The sequence below is a fragment of the Onychostruthus taczanowskii genome, unplaced genomic scaffold (assembly GCF_017590055.1).
Source record: "Onychostruthus taczanowskii isolate IOZ18803 unplaced genomic scaffold, ASM1759005v1 scaffold9, whole genome shotgun sequence".
NCBI classification, from domain to species: Eukaryota; Metazoa; Chordata; class Aves; order Passeriformes; family Passeridae; genus Onychostruthus; species Onychostruthus taczanowskii.
Window position 1 is genome coordinate 6784690 of NW_024506993.1, and position 22023 is coordinate 6806712.

The 22023-nt window shown below is 40.5% G+C and overlaps 1 protein-coding gene across 2 annotated transcripts in view; it reads right to left on the reverse strand.

Moving 5' to 3' along the window:
* Positions 1-22023, reverse strand: part of ATXN7 (ataxin 7) — a 59563-nt gene that overhangs the window by 14000 nt on the left and 23540 nt on the right. The gene's annotated exons all lie outside the window — the stretch shown is intronic.

The following is a 22023-nucleotide window of genomic DNA, read 5'->3' on the forward strand; positions in this document are numbered from 1 at the left end:
CTCAGCTATTTATCTGGATGATAGGAGTATTTCTCTTCTGGCAACTGCAAACTGAGATGCTACTGCTGTTTGCATAAATGTTCAACAGCACCAGGCTCAACCAAGTGAGTTTAACAGAAAGTGTTTTAAATTGGTGATAACAAAAAAAATTACCTAAGAGAGCAAATGCTGATGGCTGATCACACACAAGTTTACAGTCCACCTGTCAGAGAGAATTTCCACATACAGACACACACACCCAGAAAAAAAACCATCTAATTAATTTTTTCTAGAATTCTGGGACAATTTCTGAAAGAGACATTGTAAAGCTGCAGGGCTGTGAAATCTTCACTTACCGCTTCTGTGCATAACCATGATTTATGTTGTCTATCAACAAAACAAGAAGAATTTTCAGCTCATTTTTCATAACCTGCCTAGACCTATTTTTTTGTTGACATACAAACAAATTGAGGTAGGGCTGCTACTACAATTTGCTTATATTTAATGTTTTACTCTTTTTATAACATTCATGGTTTTAAATGAAATCTACTTAAGAACTGTTTTGCAAACCATGTGAAGAGCACTGAAGTGTCATCTTAATAGAGAAAGCTAATACTATTTTTGAAACCAGACGTGTTAAGAAGTGCATATTTGATCTGAATGAGTATAGTCACAGACAGACTGACACAGTTTTTACTGGAAAAATTACTACACAAACTGCCACTGAATAATCAAGACCACCATGCTTTTCATGCTAAGCATATTACAATAATAAATTCTACTGATCTTCTGCCAATTTAACATAGCTCCCATTTGTCATTAATTGTCTCAGCCTGAAAACATTAAAAAATATAACTATCTCCAGGTGTTCACTTTTCAAATTTTAAAGGTTCCCTTCACATAACTCTTGAGAGGAACATAATTTTTTAATGTCATGATTGCTTATATAGCAGATCAAAGTGATACTTCCATTTCTGCACCTGTGTATGATGATTCTAAACTCTAAATTTAGGGGAAGGATGGGTTTTATTGTTGTTGCTTCGGTTTTGATGTTGATTTTTTTTGTTGTTGTTGGTTTGTTTTGCTTTTTAAATATCAGAAAAATATAAGTTTTGGCTTTGGACAAAGAATGAGAAAGTCTTCCTTGATGCCACAGCACTGGTAAGAATCTGATCTAAAATGACAGCTATGTTCAACACTAAACTTTACCAGATAAACTCCTCCTTAAACACCTTTGCATTTATACAACAGGACTGTGACACTGTGGAGAAGGGCTGGACAGAGTAGAAAGCTGTGGAAAGAGAGACAGCATCCCAGCAAACGCTGCCTCTGCTCCATGACCAGGATAACTGTTAACTATCAAGTTGGAAAAACACAGCATCTCTGTGCTATAGCTGAGCAAGTATTATATATGCATCAGGCCAAAGGACACAGCACTTCCTGATAAAATAGATATTGATATCATAGACTTCTTCCCGAGCTTAAAAAAAGCTTTACCTGGCCATTAGTCTGGCTGCCAATTTTGTTTGGTTTAAAAATCCTGTTTTTCATTGTCTATTTCCTACTAAACACACAGCAATCTCTGACAAAATGCAAAAAAAAAGTAACCTGGAAGGGGCAGAAAATAAAAATAAGGGAAAAAAAAAAAAAAAGAGAAAGCTTCTCATTGTGTTTGGCTACTATGCTTATTCTTCTATCAATGAGTAAACAGCTGGACTTACTGTGATTCCTAATTTATTGCTGTATTAAAAGATGATACCCTTTTATAGAAAAAATATTTGATTTTTCATAAAATGCCACTTTATTTGCCAAAAAAAAATTAAGACAAAAATTAATTTAAGAGCAACAATAATCTTAAAAATTTTGAAGACGTTCCTCCCAGGTTTATGCTTATTTCCCAAAAGCTAGCAAGTACTTTGAGCTCTTATTCTCTCTGAGCATCAATTAATAGCTTTGGGCAGCAAATACAAGATGTACAGATCAAGTTTCATAAACCCATTTTTTTTACACTGACTCCTTACATAAGTATTGGGCAAAAAGTCAAAGTGCCCTGTGTCAGTGCTGGTGCAGCTGCAGTACAAATGAAGCACACCCAGGAGCACACACACGGGTTTGGTTCAGCTAGACATGTTGGAACTTCAGTGAACATTCAGAAAAAGAGTTAGCACAGCTTAAGAGTATTGTGTAGCATAAGAGTACTCCTCAAACTACAGGATTAGATGTGTATTTTGAAACAAAGCATAAAAAAACCTTTATGCTTAAGCAATTGTTATTTTATGTCTGTATCACAAAGTGTAAGCACAATAATAGTGAAACTTAAAAGAAACTTGTCCTTTTCCGGATCATACTGAGCTACTGTGTGTCTTGTCATCTGAGGCATCATAAAACAAACATCTTCTACCTGAGGATAAGAGTTTTCTGTCAGTAAGAGTATTTAATTCCTAGAATAATGGAGAGCTAACTGCCTTGGTCTTCTCACTTCTCCAGGAAGCTCAGATCCATGACATGACAGCAGAGCACAGACAGTGCTATGGAAGCGCACCTCAACATAGCTCCAGATTTTACTCAGCAAGCGACCAAAATCCCTTTTGCAGCTCTAGTCCACCAGCACTCTGATCTCACCACAACAAAGGTAAAATAAAATTGGTCCATGAGGATTTTGCAGTAGAAACTGGGAACTAAAACAATCACAGGCATAGCAGGCAAATTACTCTTCTTTTGCTGCTGCCCTGGCAGTGTGCAGCTTCTTGGTCTGTGCAGGAGCTTGATCTGCTGCTCACTCACTTACTGCTGCTTCATTATCCTGCTCTAATCACGGGACCTAGATACCAAGGATTCTGCCTTAATCTTCCACTGATGTCCCTTTAATCATGCCATCAATTCTGTGCACACTCTAAGTCAGGATGAGGTCACTCCAACTGTGTGGTATTTGATCTTGCACATTTAGCTGAACACAGAGCAGCTGAACAAAGCCACCTTCACTTCAGCAAGAAGGCGACAAAACAGAATATTTCTGGAGCCCAAGCAACCAGTATGACAGACCAACAAGGCCTGATGGGCCCCAGTACTATCTGTCATGTCCTGAGATGCTTTGTCTCACTGTTTCATAAAAAAACATTCATTTGCATCTGGCAGCAGGTATTATTAGTTTATCAGTGTTAGCAAAACCACAAGAAGAAACCAACTGACAGTCACATATGCTTGTGGCACTGAGAAACAGCCATATATAATATCTTTTAAACAGATAATGGCCAAGCAATACTGAGGCAACCTTATGTCTTGCACTTCCTCACTTGAGGAATATTCAGCACAGTTAACTTTATTATTTTCCTAGACATTTATTTTGGAAAACTAAAATCCACTCACAAGTGATCACTGTGCAAAATATGTTAAATTATGCATTAGCAGGGTCAGTTTTGTTGCTGCCACTGAAGTAAAGAGAGGCAGAAATGGAAAGTGATCATCCTCACTAGTGAGATTCTGAATGTCAACTTCAGTACCTGGAAATATTTCAAAGAGGAAATAATTATGTAACTATTATTTAGGATAAATTATTATTTTTATGGTATAATTACAGCATAGCCAGGATGGGTTTTAATTCTCTAGTAACACACACTACCTGGGCAGGAATGCCATCTCCTCTATGGTACCTGCTGCAAAACAGCCCCAAATCCAGCACACCTCCCCTGATAGCCAAGCTTGCTGCCACAGGGAAGAAAGTGAGGAGCAGATTGCAAACACATTTATTAGGAATGCAACAATAAATTAATGTATTTCAATAAATAACCTTCAAGTATCTCCCTTTCCCAACTGCTGCCCCTCCACAACTGGTTTTTTAATTTTTCCTTATTTGTTACTAATCGTTTCAAAACCCCCTTGTATTCAGCACACAAGTAGTTCTATAATCAATTTCCAGAGGATTTAAAATTCCTCCATAAAATACATGAGTTTTCCCCTAAGAGATGTAAAATAGCCTTTGAAGCATCAAGCATAGTGCCATCCCAAGCCTGCAGACAGACTGGGGTTTCTATGTTGTGTAGTGGCAAACTGGAATTAAGGACACTCCCGTCAGGCTTGCTTGAGCTATTCAGAGCCCCCTCAGACCAATAAAACTCTTGAGAACAGCGTGGGAAAACTGATAGAAGCAGGACACTAAATTATTAATGGAGCAGAACCACAAGCAAAAATGGAGCCAGGGAGACCAACTGTTGGAACATCTCCCCTCACCACCCAGAGAAGGATGTTCACCTCATCCTCTCTCTGATGTCACACCAAATGCAAGGCCTTTAACATCCAAGCCCAAACTTGGCACAGTTCCCCAATGAACTTGCCAAGAGGAGTGGTCAGTAACTGTCCTGGAAATCTGTTAAGCACTGAAACACAAATATGGCAAAGTTATTGTGGAAGGACAGTAGAGTGTCCTAGATGGTAATGGGGCCATGGAGGGATTACAACATCCACACTATGAACACTAATCTCTGTGTCGCCTGTGGATGACATGACAATACCTGTCTGATTAAAAGGCAGGTATTAAATAAGTCATTCTTCCACTTATTTGAAATAAACTTCAGAAAAGCCAGAGTGATGACAAAGAAGAGCACCAAAGAAAGGTAAGCAGCACAGATCAGCAGTGCCTCAAGATGCACTGGGGGTCAGCTTTGACACTCTGGGTCAGCTTTCTTAAAAATACAAGACAACGGTTTTCCAGCTGCTTATTTTACCCTGAATGACAATAAAGAAAAGCTTCAGTTTTTCAAAAAGAAGTATAAAGCAAATTCAAAATACCTCACCCCAGCATTATTGCAAAGTTTAATAAAAACTTTTGTAAACAAAAGATTAATAAAGAATAGTGTGTTGAAAGATGTAAATAAAAAAGGGAAGAACCACCACCTAATTTCTGCTTTTCTCTCTTTCAGCCCACTCTCTACCCAGAAATTAGATTTACATCTCTAACACCATGTTCTTCCTCTTCAGCATCAACAATATTCCTGAGAAGACCTTATCACATAATATAATATCGTGTCATGACCTCACATGAGCTCACCTACCCAAATGCCTGCCTGGCTTCCATCCTCCTAATGCTTCTATTCATGCCAGATTGGGAATCAAATGTTTTCCCCTGTAGCTATTTCTTTACCTAACAAACTTCAAATGTTGTATGTTGACTGTCAGAATCAGTTCTGCTACAAAAGAAAAGGTGCTGACAATGAAAACTTGCTTAAAAGCTTTTAGTGAACCAAAATGCAAAGGGGGTACAGCTAACTCAAAGTTCTGAAGATGGGCATAAAAGAAAGGCCTTGAATTGGAAAGCTCTCCACACAAAAGAGATCAACAAGAGGGAATTGACTTTGTTTTGAGCGTGGAAATAGGAGGAAATATCACAGGGTGTACCCGAAAATAGTGATGTCAGCTAAGGAAATCACATTCTTTGATTTTGTCATTAAGAAACTAGAGGATAAAAAGACACTGAGCACAAATATTTTTCTTATGTATGGCATGACTAACTAGTGACATCCACTGCCATGATACAAGACCTTTCTAAGATTAAAAACTAAACATAAACACGTACATAGCTATTTGAACCGGCCAACTACAAAGCCCCTCTCTGCTGATGGAAGTGAGGAGGGAGCTCCTGGGGCTCTCTCTGATGTCACACCCGTGTCACACCTGTCACACCTACAGATGTGACAACACATGTGCTTCCCCTTGGCAAAGAGAGCACTCCACACCGAGGGGCAGTGCCCACGTGCAGGAAAAACTCAAGAAATGAGAACAGCACGGGGTTCTGCCTGCACAGCTAGCACCCCTTTTTCTGAAGTTTCAAGCACAAAATGTTTAACTCTTTCACAATGGAAAAGGACCATGGGAAGCAAATCAGTGGTACTGCAATATTTTTTAAATTTCCAAAATTTGAAATCTCTTGAAATGTAAACATGCAATTTGCAACATCAGTGGAAAGCAAATAACTTGGTTTCTTCTTTTAAGTCAAATCCTCACATTACCCCAATTAAACATTTTTAGGCATTAGTAAGTTTCGAAGTATAAAAAAAGATCATTGATGCTTATTTCATTAACACCGATCAATCACAATTGGCATAAAACAACTGTTTTCATGTTTAAAAACACTGACCACGTTAAACTCTGCACTAATTAAAATTTTACTGCAGCAAAATCCTAGGGAAATCACTAATACAGTCAAATGAGGGCACAGACCTACTGTGCCTGCACAATAGTGTCTTTCAAATTAAATATTACCAGCCTTTTCACACTTCCTTTTGAAAGAATGGAGCAATGCTGTAATTAGGATGTGCTAACTAAAATGTTTGTGCAGTTTAACCTTTTAAATGAAAAACATGACTGCACTTGACACATGCAGGCTGTGCCTGCATTTCCCATTTCCTCCGGAGCCCAGAGGAACAGCACAGACCCCCCTGCCCACAGCCAGCCATCCGCAGAGTGTCAGTGTGTGTTTGCCCTGATTTGTAAATTACACGGGTGAGCACGCTCAGAAAAACAAGCTAAAATAAACACATTCTTACTAGTTTCTTTAATTAACATTTTGATTAACAGCTGCCAATTTATCTAAGGGCCTGACGGGACTGCAATCGGCTGTCTAACGTTGGATTGCTATTTTTTTTTCTTGCCAGTCTCCCCATCTGAGCTGTGGCTTTTGGGGATTTTCAGGTTTCCGCAGGGAATGAACTCAAAGCAGCGTCTGGCGGATGCTGCCTCTGCCCGGCCTGCAGCTCCGAGGATCAGAGCTCGGGGGTTTGTCCCCGTCCGTGGCCAGCTCGCTGCCCGCCTGCTTTTGGAGCCGTGCCAGACGGCTCCGGTGACATTTCAGAAGGGCTCACGGGGCCGCTTGCAGTGTTTAATCCCTCGCTGTGGGATTTTCCACGCCGTGCACAGAGCTCGCCGAGCCCCGCGGCTCCGCAGGCAGTGCCGCCGGCCACATCCGGGCTGGCCACGGGAGCTCCGGGCCGGCCCCAGCCCTCTCCCAGCCCCTGCTTCACCCGCAAACCTGCTGCCAGCCACTCGGACACAGCCAGGCCCCGGCTCTGTGGATGCTGCTGGGATTCCCACGGAGAGCTGCCAGGCCTTGCCAGTGCCTCCAGGACAATTTCTCCAGAAACGTGCCTGTCACCAGCCGCCCCACCGCGGGTGACATGGGCCAGCCTGGGGCACCCGCCACCCCCAGAGCCCCCTGCGGTAGCGCTGCTATGAGGGACAGTCCCTGCCACCCTGGCAGAGACTCCTGTGTGCTTTTCCAGCGGAGCCCCCTGCGGTAGCGCTGCTCTGAGGGACACAGTCCCTGCCACCCTGGCAGAGACTCCTGTGTGCTTTTCCAGCAGCAAAAACGCACTCTGCTGTTTACTGGCCTGGACTTCCAGATGGGTCTCCACATCCCAAGTCTCCGTGCTCTGAGGTCTGACTGTCAAGGTCGGATTTCCACCCAAAGCCAGCACATGGACATTAAAATCTAATTTTTACCAAATGATTAATTTCTGGACCATTTCCTAAGTAATCACTTATAAAAATTACAGCATATCTGCTGACGAAAGGACTAGGAAAAACCAGTTTGTGGCTTTTGCTCTTATTTTAAGTAACCATAATCAAAGCTGAAATTTTTGGTCTTCCCTCACTTATCAAATTACATAGAAATTCATTTTTAAAACCAAGCAAGTTACTTTTTCAGTAAAATAAGAAGTTTGCCAAGAAGAGAGGGAGCTGGCTTGTAGAAACACCTTTGTGTATTAGCATCAGTGTGTTATAATACTACTTTTCTTCATTAAGAAGGTTTAAACAGAAGAAGGGAGTACCACTTCAGCAGACTGGGCTTTGCTAGGGTTGGGGTTTTTTTCCTTTATTTAAAGAAACTTCCAGAAACCTGGAGGTTACTGCTCCTATTACCAAGCTTAGAAATTAATACTAAATCCTAAACCACAGATACCAAATACTAACATTCCATGTCTATGCACTCAGAATACTAGACAACAACCAGCTCCTCTGTGGCTCCAGATTTCAAGAAGTTGACAGCTCATGTCACCTACCCATTAATTGTTAATGACAACTGAGGAATACAAAGACATTTCCTTGGATTATGCTCTTTTTAAAACACTACTCCTTCCACCACCAAAATTAGCACCAGTGTTTTGGAAGGATTTGTTCCTACAGTACACCCTCTACTTCACACCCATAATTAAAACTGGGTAAGTCTCCAACAGATTTTAGTGGTTCACAAAATTCTTGACTTCAAAATACTATGTGGGGAACCAGCACTGATGTATTTGTTAGAAACTAGAATTCTTAGTCTTTGACTTGGCCCATTCTTATTTTAGGGGCAAGAGGGCAAGTAAGTTTTATTTTGTTGCTTGTTCCACAAATAAACTGACCAAGATCAGGCAACGTAATTCCCACATGGAACAATACAGAAAGCTGTTTTCCTTCTGGGTAAGAGTGAGGACAAAGAACCCAACTGCTAAGAAACCCCAGCAGCTGGGCATCAAGGCAGGAGCTGGAATGGAAGGGAGAGGCATGACGGGACACTCACACAGGGAGAGAGCAGCCTGGGCCCATGGGAGGCACACAATGGCACAGAGAATACAATGGGATTTTTTGCCTGCATATGCTATAGCAGGAGTATATATGCCAACTGCCTCGATCCAGGCATTTTTACCTATTATTTTCCAATGTCTAAAGGCTTCTGAGTAACACTATGCAGTAAATATTCACAAGGTTTCACCTTGAAATGGATTGTGCATGTGGCACGGTGAAATCATCTGCTGCCAGTGTAACAAATGTAAAAGTAATTTTACTTAACATAGTAAAAGCAACCCATTATGTAAGGCAATGAAAGTAGTAAGTTCTTTTCCTGGTACTATATATTGCACGAGGTTTTATTTTCTATCAACAATACTTGAAGCCATTGAAAAAGCCCCTCAAAATATCAACATTAGATTCAATATAAACACTCATACCATCAGTTAATACCTGAGTTCAGAAGGCTAAAATTAGCCCTGCAAGCTGTGATAATGCACTGTGCAGATCCATACACAAAGAACACCCACCTGCACATGCTGCTCGCTCTCAGGGAATGAGGCTGCAGAGAGGAAGGAGACTCCTGCTCTGGCACCAGGACAGTGCACGAGGGAGAGAAGCAGTTTGATATGAATCACTGCAGAGAACCTAATTTCCAGGTCTTTGGTGTTACACAATCACCCAAGAAGGACAACTTGAACTGTGCCAAAACCATTGCAATGGAAGAAAGTTTGCTTCCTACCACTCCAGATAAAGAACAGCATCAACTCCCTCTTTTTTTTTTTTATTTTCTCACTGAACACATGAAACACAAAAAAGTATTTATATAATTTGTGATGCTATCACTACACACACACATACAGCAGCTCCCTTGTATGAATGAGTACTGCAGAATGTCAAGGAACTAAAAACAAACAAACAAGAATAAAACTGGGGGAGTGGAGAGAAACCCAGAAGTTGAAGTATGCTGCACATTTTGCATTGCCAGGAAAATTTATTTTAAGAATGAAAATTCTGACCAATCTTTTACTTGCATTACTTTTCTTGTCTGGTTTTGTTAAGTGAGATAAATACAGCTCTATCACATCCCCTTACACTTGTCTACATTACAGTGTTCTGTATTTCAAAATTAGGCTGATTTAAACTGAGGAGCTGGATTTGAAATGGTGCCCTCCCACCCCCTGCTGGGTGATGTTCTGAAGATACTGGTGTTTATCGTTAACAATAAAAGCAGCATTCAGACAGCAAAGGTAGGACTTCTTGGTACTGTTACAGAAGGAAGGCAGGAAGATCTTTGCTGGCTGGACACCATGAGCACATTCCAGCCCAGTCGTGCACACGTCTTAGTAAATTGGCCAGAAAAAAAAAAAAAAAAAGAAGCAAAACACGACATGAAACCTGAAGCTCTGTCTGTGAACAGAGCAGGAGGTGCTGCGATGGGAGAGTGATGGCAAAACACACAGGACAAAGCCACAGACAACCAGGCTTCACATTAAGACTCACTTATCCTTTCTCAAAATTCAGCAAACTCAGGCACCAGTTTCACAACCACTTTGAACTGGCTGCTGCGAGCTAATACTGCCACAGGCAAAGAGCATTCCTGCCCTCTCCCCCAGTCCTGACCACTCAGCCTGAGCCTCTGCACCATCTGCTCTGTCCACAACAAAGGCCTGACAGTGTCACAAACCAAATGCCTGCTTGTGCCAAAGCTGGCAGTGAACTGAGCGAGGACTAGCAAGAATTAAACTGTGACTTGATCCCAGGGAGAGGGCTGCAGGCGTAAGAACTGGGCACAAAAACCAACTGGGCTGTGAACTGCAGTAATGATAAGTTTGCCAGTTCCTCGAAGCTTTGAGGGGTACATAGAAAAAAATCAGACTTCCAAGGAATTTAATCTGATTGATATCAACAGTGCATAAGCTGGGCTTGCTTACACTGCAGCCTGCTTATGTTTACATTTAGTACTGTCTAAGATGATTTTGTTGTAAATATTTTGCTTTAAAGAGATTGTTTGGTTACTGGCTACTATTATTATTCTTCCTGGAAGGAAGAGAATAATGGGCCTTGAGCCAACATCAAACATCTTAAAGTTGATCAATTGAGGACTCCAGCGTGGTTACTTAGAAAATCAACTATACTGCTCTGGGGGGTGCATGGAAAGAGCCCCTTGATTTGCTACGTGACACCACAAAGCCAGCCTTAGTAAAAGAGCAGCAATATCACAAAAAAAAAAGTAGTGCTACTGCCTTGTATTTGGAAAAGAGTGCTCTGAAGTACCAGCATGAATTAAATTCCCAGAACCTCCAGAACCACAAGACAATGGATTTTGAAATACGTGGATTTTTTTTCACTAGCAGCTGGAGTGTTTTACATGCTGCAGAACAAAACAAATATATTGGGCAAGATTACTGGTTTTGATGTTTTCTTTTCCAAGTGAGCAAGCTTAGAAGTTCCTCAGGTTTCAGAAAACTGGAGCGAGTCCAAAATAAAATAGATGACTGAGTACAGAGGAACAACTTGACAGGCTTGTTGGTGCACAATCAAGTGACAGCATTTTATGCCTTAGTATCAACTCCACTTAGACAACATGCTTGTTTACACTAGAAAACAAAATATAACTGCTACTCATGCAGTTCATGTGCACACATAGAATGAAGGTTTCTCTACAGAATTATGTCATTTCCAGGGACAAGAATCAGGAAAGGACATCGAGTCCATTAGATTTCAAGTGTACAGCCACAGCTATTGTGCATCTCTGCCACCTGGACAACTGGGACAGGGCAGAGGAAATAGCAAACAGTCCAGGAGCTCTGCAGGGCTTTCACCACATCCTATCTGCCAACTCCAGCCTTCTTAGATATGTTCTTGTAATCACAGAAAAAGAAGATAAGTGTGGCCCTAAAGGTCAGTACCTATCCTCAGTCTGAATAGAGACCAGTCTACAGAGATACAAACTTGGCACTGACCAGTTCCTAGGTGTCATTCTCAGTCTGTGGCAAACAAGATGTGAGCATCCAGCCTTGCAATATCACACACATATATAAGTTTATAAAATTTCTATGGCTATTAAAGCAGTCCCAGGTATTTTTAGCAGGTAATTGGTGGATTGCTTCGTGACCCACATGATGACCTTTGGTCAAATAGTACATGTCACTGTGATGGGGAGGGGACTGAACTGTGGCAGTTTTAAAACCTTTCCTCTGACCTTAGAGGCCAGGAGACAGCCAGTATGGCATCTTTCCAGGCATATACATGGTTACATGTGGCTTGTCAGAGGCTGCAAGCCAAAATGAAACTGAAGAAAATGAGTGCTAGCTAGTCCCATGCCAATGATGAGCAGGGCCAGAGCTTTTATAGAGAACCATATTATTCTCATTATAATCTAGAAAGGTGAAAGAAGTAAAAACAATTACTTCATGAAGCCCACCCTAATACAGCAGAAAACCAAAATGCTTAAGAACCCAGGTGACAACTTCAGCCATGCAGTAACAAAAGAAACACAGCCAATTTTCCTCTTAGCAAGAAGAGCCATGAGTTCCATGTGAGTATCATATGTACCATCACACAGTGATGAACAGCTCTTAAAACACTCAGTGCAGATCACATAAAAATGACAGCTCCAACCCAGCTCTACAGATAATCTACAAACATCGGAAAGTTTTAGGCCCTGACAGGGGCACACCTTCTACCTAACGCACAGAATTCACCACAATGCTCCACAGAAACCAGGGCTTTTCCAAGAGCCAGACATGACAAACAGGTTCTTTGCAACCAGCAGGGTCAGACAGGGAGGACACAGCACAAAATCACTCCTGACCTGGCAGAGGGGGAAAATCCTGTGGGGTAGAAACATAAGAAAGTAATCTGGCTAAAAGAGAAGGCTTCCTTTTGGAAAGCTACTTCATATAGAATTGTGAATTAAAGGTTTTCTGACAATCTTGCCAAACAACAAGGAAAAACTCATTTATGTAGGAATTGCTTCAACCCTGCAGGAGCCTGGCCTAATTGCATCCTTTACAAAGCAGTGCAGAGGGAGAGTGTCACCAACCTGGACAACTGGTTATCAGGGGAAGAGGGAACAGAAAATAGGACAAGAACCTCTTGACAGTGGTCCTTCTTTCTCTAATGCAACTTGGTGAAACAAAACAGGATTGCTGCTTCTGTGACCAGCAGCACTCTGACACTGCAGAACTTGCATAAGGCACAAATGGTTTTTTTCCTACATTTTTTTGTACTGTTGAAAATATTAACCTGCTTCCCAGCTGCACAACAACTGCAGGAACATCTACACACAGTAAAAATTATTATTTTCTATATAAACACTACATTTTGTATTTGTTTCATCAACAGGAGATAATAAGGTTTGGAAGTATTTTGGCTGTTATTGCCTGAGATAGCTAATGATGGCCTATTAGACAATAATATCACAAACTGACATGAAATTACATATAATATTTGTCCATTCCTGTTTATTTTCTACATTTTAAAAAGATATTTTTAACTGATCCATACTGTTATGGAGCTCTCATAGACTTGGATAATGCAAGAGCTAATCAAAGACTGCTACTGAAAAGCTGTTTGAATATTTGTTACAGGTAGACACAACACACCACTTAGAAAGCCGAATTGCCTTCCAGGCCATTTACATTACTTGGATATAATTATTTCGTGTTAAACTGAATTAAGCCTAATGAAAAGCTTAAAAAGGTGGCATTAATTGTATTATTTTGAAAGTGAATTTGACCCTGCAGTTATTTATTAACTTAAAAAAAACCCATATGATTATTGATTGCTCTTCATCAATAAAGATACAGCTTTCATTGTATACAAAGTGCTATACACTCCCTCTTCTGGTTATATCTTAAAAACACAGTTTCTAGACTTAAAGTGTATCATATGTTAGTTTTTAAGTGTATCATATTGCTTGGAGAAAAAAACACCTCAAGGCAGTATCATGTTTCTTTTTAAAAAGCCAGCAAACTGGTGATCAAAACCAAATAAATAACAGGTGAAAACTACTTAAGATAATGCCCAACTAAAGTAAGTAGCAGCTACTTTTTAGCTGTGCCTAAAACCAAAATGTTATGATTTCTTTTAACTTGCTAAGAAAAATATTGTCCCAAGTCTTTCCGAAGGCTTGACTCGTGCCTAATGCCTGGTTACCATTCTGTGCACTACTGCTGTAGGTGAGAATACAGATTTTAAAATGGCGCCTACTTTTTCAGAGGTGGCAGGTGAAGTTCCTACAAAACATCGTTTTTATGTTGGTCCAGCATGGATAACTTTTTTCCACCTAGCACACTATACCTCATCTTCCCTGGGGGGGATTCTTCTAATAGCAAAAGCTGCTGAGGGCTACACATACATCCTAATGTCTAAAAAAATACTATTCATACTACAGAAAATGAGATTTGTGTAATAACATTAAGAAGTCCAAACAGGAACAGTAAAAGCAATGCAAAAGAAACTAAAAGGTGAACTATTACTAAGTGCACACATATGCATATATCCATCTCTTCCCTTGATGCTCAGTGCCCGATAAAGCCAGGAGATGTGTCCCCAGCAGGACACATTCTTGTTGCCCTCACCCCCCACCAAAATGTGCAAAATCCAAGAACATCACAGCATTACACAAACCACATTAACAGTACTGCTGCCAAAACATTGAGAGAGGAAAAACTTGTGAAAAAGCTTTTGTTTGTTTTGCCCTGTTTAGCCTCTCCTCCTTTCTACCACTTTTACCCCTTGTTACAGAGTAATAAAACCAGCACTGTACCTACTTCATTCTCCCTCCTCCAAGGTAATTTTGTCCTACCTTCCTTATTTAGCTTCCTCCTTATTGTCTTCATCTGTTTCTTTTTACATGTATTTTACTCAAGTTCTTTGTTTTACATTTCCCTTTTTAGCTATTCCCCAGTGTCCTCTCTTTCCCCTCCTCGGACACACTCACACAGACTGCAAACCACTTAATTCCAGCTGTGCTGAGGCAGCCCTGCCAAAGCTGGGCACCACTGCCCCAGGCAGGTACTGCAGAGCCAGCTGTACTGGGTGCACTGGTATCTTCAAAAGAAGCAATGTAAATGATGGTTACTGATGGGATTTCCCATCTGACCTGTGAAGTTGTGCTCGAAGAGAAGAGACCATCCCAAACACAAGAGTTGTTCAAGAGTCAGATGCTGGGATGAGAGGGTACAGTCTGTGCAACTGGAGACTATGTACTTCCATGGGGGGGGAAAAAGGGCAAAAAAACCAACCAAAAATTATTTTCTTCATGACAGTTCAATACTCAAAACAATTTTACAAGCTTCCCAGAATACTCCTCCCTGGAATCACAAAGCACTGTGGTATTCACTGAGGTTTGCAGTTCTTGGAATAATCTGCACAGTTCATGAGAACACACTTCTTCCCAAAAAACAAATGAGAAAGTCCTTATAAATAATTCATCTGCATGTGGTTAGCTTTTGAAATTAAACTACTACTAACCCCACCCTCCAACACCAAGTTTGTTTCTCATCTCTCCAGAACAGCAGAAATTAGTCTTTTTTTTTTTACTTCAACCCAGTCTTCTTCCGCCTCCCCAGCTCTTGAACAGGTTGCAGCTTCCTTCTCCTGCAGCCAGCTTAGGGCAGCGTGCCAGACCCTGCGTGCCCATGGCCTGCCCTCAGCGTGTGCCACCTCCCCTGGCTGAGCTCCAGCCTGGAGGAGTGGCTTAGGCGGTAGAAAGAACCCTTTTAGCCGAGAAGGAAACCTTCCAAGGATGTGGATCACGTAAACTGATGCAGAATGGCCTTCCCTGACCCTGCAGAAAGTCAGGAATGATGGCTGGGAGAGCTGTGTCCTGCTCCATGCGCCGTTTCACAAAATGAGTTCCGAGTGATGAAACTCAGCCTTGATTCTAGATTGGTCAAGTCCTCTCATTGTCAGTCATTTTTAATTGTAGACCTGATGCAACTATCCCACCTGGCTACCTTCAAAGTGAAGCTGTAGTCATATACACTCAACAGCAACTTTTTATTGCAATTACTCGTTCCCTTTAGATCTTACTCTAATCTATTGATCAACATGCTTTCTCCCTCTTGCTGAACTACCATTTCTGTGATAGTGAACATGGCACTGCTTCTTCTTTTTCCACAAAGATAAATATTTGTTTTTCTTTCTTTCTTTCCACTTGTTCTTCCCCATCAACATTTGTTTTGAGAAGAGAGCAGTCAGTCCCAGTGTCCAAGCAAATAGCCAGCAAGGAGATCACTTTTTTTTTTAAAGGAGCAGGGTTCTTATGGAACCCTTGCATGATTTTGTATGTTTGACTAGTTTTAAATATTTTAACATTTCAGTAAGCATGGAATAAAAAAAAAAATACTCTCTCTCCAGTATTAAACCAAAGGATTTTTAAAGCCAATATTAAACCAAAAGGACTTCTGCATCTAGATCTTCTGCTATGGCAGAACAGCTTAAAATTATTTTCACATTAACCAAAGGTATGAAGAGCCTAAAGAACACCAAGCACTCAAAATGTGTAGTATTTTAGCACACACAGTGCTGTAGAGAGAATAACATGAGTTACATGGTAAGCAGTAAACTGAATAATCAGTATCTCCTAACTGAAGCTGAACACCACTTTTTTTCTTAGCAAATACTTAAAAACTGCTTTATGTCTTCAGCCAGAGTTTGACTCTGTACGCACAAAAAAGGAGGAAGTTGTACTAGAAAACTGCCATCAACTTCTCAAACAGACTCCCTGTGCTTTCATGTACTAAACAAAGACCACAGCCATTCTGTGTACAAAAATAATCTCTGCATGTGAACAGTCTGTGATGATACAAGTAACCACAGCACCGAACTCCACCACTCTGTAAAATCTGCATGGCACATTTGGTATTCAGCTAATGGCTTGGGGGTGCACATTTCAAAGCTCAAAATATGTTTACAGAGTTTCTTTCCACATTATAATAATTTCTTATTTAATGATGCATTATTTAAAAATTACTAAATAGCCAGCTGAAACTTTTCCTTCTGAAACGAATCCTCTGCTGACCTCTGAGCACATTCCCGGCTATATGCCAAAACGGTTCTTGCAAAAGATAGAGAATTTCACAAATTTCTACTAAGAAATTAAACTAGTTCTTGCTGGACTCACAGACTAAGATCCAGCTGCTGGAATTTGAACTGTGAGAAGTAGTGTGAGAGGACTGTGCATTCAAACAGAAGCTCCTGAACAGAAGCTGCCAATGATAATTTGTTAAAACATATACATTAACTAGAGCCATAATATGCCAAATGCCACCTGTGTGTGTTTGGCAATATGCTTGGCAGATTGCTCCAGCACATCTGTGACACACCACAGAATATTCAGGTTTATTTTGGCTGTTACACTTCTACAGAAGATCACTGATACCCAAGAAAATTCTTATGATTTATTAAGAAAACCTTTTCACACTGCTTTAAAAAGACTTTAGTGAACAGTGGACATCAATTACTGAAACAAATTGCTTGCTGCCAGAAGTATGCACACCATAATGAAGGCTTATCCCTCCAAAATGAGGATGAGCTCAAGAAATCTCCCACGAGAAAAAAACCGCACACACACACACAAAAAAAACCCAACCAACCAACCCAAAAACCAAGCAACAAACAACCCAGTCCTCAGGTCCAATGGCTTTGGAACAAGATTCAGTACATTCCTTTCTTTTCTTATCAGCTTCAAATGCTGCCTTGTACAGACACTTTATCTTTGGCTTTGTAATCCACGAATCCATGCTAAACACACTCTCTTATTCTACACTAAACAAGCAATGCATCCACAACAACTTAAAAACATCAAATACGACAGATTTTTCAGAACAATTAGCTGCTGCCAAATTTAACAAAAATACAGTAGGACAAATTTATGTTCAATTCATAGTGTGAGAAGAACCCAAACAGGTTACACTGCAGGGACTGTGATACTTCAGTTATGTATGATACATATCCAAAATACATCAGCACTCCAACAGAGGTAGTTAACAGATCATTTTTCTCAATTAAAATCACAAGTATCACGTGTTGCGTCTGAATCCAGGCACTTAACACCAACACAAAAAAACCCTTTTAGGACTCTCGAAGTGGAGACCTGCAAATGAAAGGTGGGTGTGGGCCCTGGCTGAGGGAGGAAGGACCTCGGTTACACAATCAGGTGAAGGAGAATCACAAAAGACCTCGAACAGACGCAGAGGATGGACCCAAGTAACCAGCAAACATCTTTTTCTCTACTGCCAGGATCTGTCCTCTGAATATAAGGTTGTGTGATGCCTATTCCAATTCCACAACTTCCTAGAAACCACAACAGACGTACAGGAACCCCACTTCTGATTCATACACTTCAGGTTTAAACCTGCACTGATTGGAAACCAAAATGTTTAAGCAATTCCCCATCAGCTCTCAGGACACAGCAGCAGGCAAAGCTCACGGTGGCTGCTCACCTTTGCCACTGTGCCAAACCCATGAAGTTAATCAAAACACTTGACATAGCTTTTTAATGACTCAACAGCCCAACACACTATCATCATCTCTTTCCAACATGTACTGTATTCATGGTTTTCACAATCACTACATGAGTCACAGGCACTCTCAGTGTAAGTTTTACAGGTAGCCTTCATTATTATTGCTGAGAGTTTAACCCTACTTTGTATTCACGGAAACTGAGGCACAGAGGGGAAAAAAAAAACCCCCTGAAAAAAAAAACCCCACAAATCTCTATGCTGATGCTACTTTCATACTGCTGAGCTCTCTCTTTGCCACAGAACAGCCCAGCCAGGGCAGAGAAGCAGCTCTCATTAGCCAGGAGGCTGATAACCACAGGGAGATGAGATAAACCTGTGGAACAGCTGAAATGCCAACAAAAGGTCACACAGCCTGAAAACCACGGCACTTCAGGGCTTCCACGAACAACCTGAAATAACTGTCACAATGGCTTCCTCAAAGAGCAGCCTTTGGGTGCAGATCAAAACCTGTATCTGCCATGTCTCTGGGGAGGCAAGAGCGGAAATCAAAGGGAGACAGGCACATGCCGCTGTCCGGAGGAGCGTGACAGCTGGCACACCATCATCCAGGGTGTAGAGAAATACTCCTGGAGAAAAACACTTTCTGGGAACAGGTCATCACGATAAGTGATCCCAGGTGCTTCACCCACAAGACTCAGCGCCTGAACATTTTATCTGTTTAATATCTTTCACCTCTGAACTGATCTTGACTCATCTAAGGAAGATGCTGATACCGTGAAAGTGTAGCCATTCACAAAGCAACAGCAGGAACAGGAGCAATAAAGGGCTGCAATCACTTGCCTGGGCCCCCAAATGAAAACAGCTGTGATCTGACAGAACAGAGGATTTGTCTTGAAACAACTTTTCCTTGGCTGGCTGGCTTGCTCCTGCCCCACCATGTCCCTAAGCCAAGGGGCTAAAGCCATTGGAATGCCCTGCCAGCCAGCTACTGTACACAGGCTAGAAGGAATGCCACAAGCTGACTTATCTCATTATAGTAGATTGCTCTTAAAAACAAACCTGCATTGGTGTTACACATACCAGCTTTACAAATTAAGCATAGTAATATATCAACACCACTGAATAAATTATTAAAATGGAAATTCATATCCCAGACACATGCTTGGATTGACTAAACAAGTAGAATTTTATTTTATATTAGTATCTTTTCTGGTCAAATGCATGAAATAGAAAAGAATCAGTTACATAAACAAATCTGTCATTTGTATCAATAAAATATTTTACTACAAAGGTTATATATTCTAATTAATAAGGTTACATTTAAATTACTTCTGACTACTTTATGGTCCAGAGCAAAAAGCCAGCATATGTCCTGCAAAGCACTTTCAGCCTACCTAGTTAAGTAGTTTATCACAAATATGCTTTGGAAGAAATTAATTAGCTCATTAGGTTTAACTAATAGTTTGTTTAGCTTTCCTTTGACAAAAGTGACATTTTAACCGAGCATTTCTACTACTTCAGAAAACAAAATCTCACATGACAAATTTCAAAGAACACCAAGTACAGCAACACACATCACCAGGAGCTATAGAATATTTTAAGAGATTAATACTTCTCTGGCAACAATTAAAAATAAAATACCCTAAGAACATAACAAAAAGATACATTGATGGGCTGCAAATTTTCAATTCCTGAAATCATACCATCAATAAAAAATTTAATTCAGGGTGAACTGACTGTGGTGAATCCAAAGAGTATTTTACCTTCTTGTTATCATGATAACACACATTTTGTTTTAAAATAACCATGTTTTGAGGACTTCAGCAATTTCCTTCTCCTGAACTATACTGTTTAAAAAAAAAAAAAGATCATTGTCTGGTAATCAATCACCTTCCGTATTTATCAGCTTTCATATTTAATTTTTTTAATTAAGGGACAACTGTGCAAGGATTTAAAAAATGGGAAGGCTGATAGAAGGCTTTGAGAATGAGTACTACACAAAATCACCAAGTCAGCCTTCTTACCTTTCTGAGGCTATGAGATTGGCAAACTAAGGTCCTTTAATGATGTTCACCCCACCCAAGCCTGTTTTTCTCATCAGAATGACCCCGCCTGTTTCCTCTGCACGCCACAGCCCACGCCAAGACTCTTCATTGTTCAGAACAGGCTTAAGAAACACTAAGAATAACCTCATCACTTCTATCTGCTCCTTCTATACTTCTCCTAAAGTATGAGTCTGCCATTGATGTAAGGCTTGTATTAGAGAAATTTTCACATTTAGGGATCACACTTCTACAAAGTGATACAGAATGGAAACATTATCTTAGCATTTATTATGACTTTTTAAAATACTTTCCATATCTTCATTTTGCAGTTCCCTGCTCACTCTGTGCCTTTTAAATTGCACACAGTGTTTACAGAAGAGCTGGAATTAACTTCACATAACAAGTCTAACAGCAGTACAAGCAGCATTACAACATGCCATGTTTCCATGTCTGTGCTCAAGACACAATGCTGCACCTCTGCAGCTCCTGAGCTGCTTCTGCCACCGTGCTGCTTCCTACCAGACACCTGTTTGTCAGACAGAGTTTGGAAATCACCTGATCATTTCATAAAGACAACCTTAAGTGTCTGCAGCTATCCACAGCTCTCCATCACTACAATATCACTGACCTCAAGATGGAATATTCAATATGCCATCACTCAGTATCATCCAGTCCTCCCCCATAAATTTATTTTTAGCTGTGAGAATCAGTTTAATATGATATTTTAAAAGGAGTTATTGGACAACTTAAGTTGATATTCAGTGACACGTGAGGAATCTCACTGGCAAGGGGTAGACTTGCTCTTGGCTAGTGGAAAGGCTTACAGCAACCAGAGCAAGAAAAGCAAAATGGCCTTTTCTTCTTCTGGCTCCCAACAGCTCTGGAGACTAATAGCCACAAAACCATGCGTTTAAAAAGAATTATTAGTACAGCCATCCACAGAATAACAAGCAAGCTATGAGGAATTATGACACAAAACCTATTCAGGTTATTTTCTGAGTCACGCTGTGTGACACAACTGCAGGATGCAGCAGCAAGGGTAGGGCTATATAATCCATATACCAATATAACACAAAGCCAAGTTAGAGGGAGAAAGGGTATAAGAAGTTCACGCTCTGCACAGTCTAGAAAGGCCCTTCTCCAGTCTCGAGGGAGCAGAAGTGAGCTTATCTTTTCTTGCCAAAGCATTGGATTATTTAAGATGCACAAAAGGTTATCCCTTTTTCTCAACACTAGAAGAGGTTCCCTGCCCATACCCAGCTTGCATCCTATAAACACCAAGCCACCCAGTAGGGGCACTGGCCTAGAGAAGAGAGACAGTGTACAAATACATGCACACATGGGGAGGAAGGACCACTTCAGAAGATGCTTCGTCCATCATGTTTATTAGGAGTTGGTCAGAAAACACATCATGTAAGAAACAAAAAGCTGAATTCCGAAAAACCTCCTATCCAAATATTTGCATTAAATTGTTTGAGGTTAATTTCTAGTCTTTTGAGGAGCATGGAAAAGCAGAACTGCCAGCCACCCTTAGTCAGGCTTGGAAGAAGTAACCAAGCACTTGAACTGGCATAGCACTTCACATTTTCTCAGCCCTCTCTAAACATTGGCCAACCAACACAACAAGAGCTTCCTTATACAGTTTATATACAAAACCACTGGACCAGTAAAACAAATACAAATGATAATTCTGAAAATAAATAAATAAGCTTACTGGCTATTGGAAGCTTACTACATTTTATAAATTTCGCTCTAAGTTTAGCTTTCTGTTCAAGTTCACACTGTACCAGAACCCATGTAAAAATAATCTGTTTAAATACACAAAGAGAAATGACACAGAGACACAAACACACTACACATATTGGCTGTGAAATACACTAGATATGTCATTTTGAAACTGAACTGTAGCTATGCAGCATTTCAAGAAAACAAAAAACTAAAAAACCAAGATCTTTATGTAACTGCATTACAATGTATATAAA